This window comes from Sinocyclocheilus rhinocerous, unplaced genomic scaffold (assembly GCF_001515625.1).
Source record: "Sinocyclocheilus rhinocerous isolate Xijiao unplaced genomic scaffold, SAMN03320098_v1.1 scaffold18, whole genome shotgun sequence".
Taxonomy (NCBI): domain Eukaryota; kingdom Metazoa; phylum Chordata; class Actinopteri; order Cypriniformes; family Cyprinidae; genus Sinocyclocheilus; species Sinocyclocheilus rhinocerous.
Window position 1 is genome coordinate 179557 of NW_015635050.1, and position 2777 is coordinate 182333.

Genomic DNA, 2777 nt, shown 5'->3' on the forward strand with positions numbered 1-2777 from the left:
ACGAAGCACACAGTGCCTTCACGACATGGCGGCGGCGGCAACAATACTACAGCGAGAATAAAAGTTACTCCTTCTTTCTTTGCGTGAACATTTGTGCGGCGTTATGCAAATCTTCCCACAAAGGTGACGTAGACATGTGGGGGCGTGTTTAAACGAGGCATTTTAGGAGGGTGTGGACAAGTCTTAACTTTTATAAATAATATCTCTTTGGATTTGAGACTTTAGTCTTTGCAACTTTACAGATCTTCTTTATGCACCAATAGCTTGTAACACTTCAAAGAGAAAGGAAAATTTGAAATCGCATGATATGACCCCTTTAAGCCTGTTTTTAAACATGTGCAGGGCTTATATTGAATACAGAAGAGGGTTATATGTGGGTCACATTTCTTTATTTGCATGCTATATGCTTGTGAATGAATTGCATATGTCCGGGTGAGTTTGTGTTTGCCGCCCCCTTATGGTTGAATAGACAAACTGCTCCACTGATCCGGCATCAGCTGGGCTGAGCTCACCCCAGCTGTCTCTGGGCACTGCTCCCAGTCTATTTAAAACAAGAAGAGGAGGGTGAATATAATCAGGGCTCATCTTTGTTGTATATCAGATTAAGAGGAACCCTTCGTCTGTTCTATGGGGGTGGACAGTAATTTGGCTGTTTTGTTTGCTTGCAAGACGGCATGATATTTCAAAAGTATACAGACAATTGGAAATCTTTTTGCCGCAGAATGAACAATTTGCGGTTCGGTGTTCAGCATCCTTATGCTGATTTCTTTTTATGCTTAAGCATTTAGAGTAAAAAGATTTGCGTGGTTTGTGGAAGTCTGAAAATAAATGATCTGATGTCTGAACGGCAATTAAATTTCATAAGAACGCGAAGGCTCCCACCCTTACGCCCAGATTACCTGATAATAAAGAACATTGGGAAAGATCTGTGTAATGTAATGATGTGTGCTTTACTGTAATTGTTGTGCTTAATAGCTTCAGAAAGAAGCTGCGGGCTTTTCCATTTATTTGTGTTTAGATCATCGGGGACCTCTGTTCCTTTTAAGTATTATGCCGCTTTGGCTGTGTGTGTGTGTCAAGTATGAGTGCCGTTTCCTGTCGACTCTGCCGCGTGTATTCTCTGTTCATTGTAATGCCTTTAATTAAAGTGATTTTATTCACAGGCACACAGCTGGCATCGGCGACTTTCCATTAGGCATCTGAGTGGCCGCCTCGCTGGTGGGAGGACCCGCACTGGGGCCGCTTCCTGGGGAACACAATACTAGTTTCATCTCCCCTCTGAGTTTGTTGTGTGTTTTGAATTTATTAATCATTGATTTTAATGCGTGCCTCTTGACAGTGGCAGCTACCCATGCATTAATTAATTTCTGAGATCCTCTTTTACAAAATGGCATTTAGAAACAATGCAGGGTCGGCCAGGGTTGCCTCTGACCTATAAAGAGATGTGCTGAATGCGAAATGTCAAAATTTGCTTTTATTTGTTCGTCGTTGTGGCGCTTCTTCACAGGTTTTATTGGCTTTTTTATGTTGATGGCACGGCGATCTAAAAGCCTATTTTTGTAGCCACTGAAATAGCAGTAAATAAAGTTCCTTATGTTTCTGCTGCTCTTTAGGCTCAGGCGTTTCACTGAAAACGCTTCTTAAACTCACCTGCTTTGCATGTGCTGGCAGTCAATCGTCGAGCGAATTGTTGGTCTTAAGTTGCGAAGAAAGGTGCTTTGGGCTGACAATAGCTAGACTGTGTTTATCCGTTCAGGTCTTAAGGAAGTATGTTAAAAAAAATTGCACTCAGTGAATTGTGTGGATTAAAAAGACAGATTAGATCTCAAAGGATGCATAAGGGAGCCGGATTTGAATTTGGAGCAGGATTTGAATGCATTCGAAGTCTCTTAATTTTTTTATTTGTCGAAGAAGGGGGGAAAACACTTATTCATCCATTTAAATGAGTCTGTGCGTTTGAAAAGATAAAAGCTATGCTCATAATCCGTATTGACACTCAGAGATGCGGAAAGGAAGATTCCTAAGACCCATTCGCACTCTGCCCCGTTGAAAGGGCCTGATCCCCATTCAGGAGGCAAACCTAATGCTAAAGATTTTCTGACAGATTTCTTTCTCTGGATTGATCAGGACATGCTGCTAGTAAGCGAGCGCGCCCAGAGAGACGTTTAGGAAGGCGTTCGGTTAGCAGGTGCTTATCACTTGTCTCAAGGAGCTTCTACCAGCCGCAGAGAGCCTTGACTGTGTCTGATGCCATTCTTTGTGCTTATGCAGTAGAACGGTGGGAGACACTCGGTTGTCCTGATACGCAAGCCCTACAGATGTCTTCTTTATTCTGGAAAACGTCAAGGCACAGTTCATCATTTACTTATCCTCATTCCGTTCCAAACCGGTTTGACTTTTTTCTTCTTCTGTGGAACGGAAAAGATATTTGAAAGAATTTGCTACTGTTTTTCTTTATACAAGGAAAGCCAAAACAACCCCAATGGACCCCGTGATAGAGAAGCCACCTATATTTAGTTCTGGAAGTATTAAAAAAGAAAGGAAAAATGTCTTAGTTTCAGAGTTATAATCAATGAACCAACTCTACCTGCCAACTCAACACTACCTAGAACTCTAGAATTCTTTTGGCACGATTTGCTTGTTGCATTCTCTGATTGGTGGATTTTATTTTGAAGAATCGTGGGCAATGTTGTTTTTCATCAGGAATTTTGCTGTTTAACACTATTTAAAAAATAGTAATACAATCAAATAATGCAGACTGATGGCTTTAACAAAAG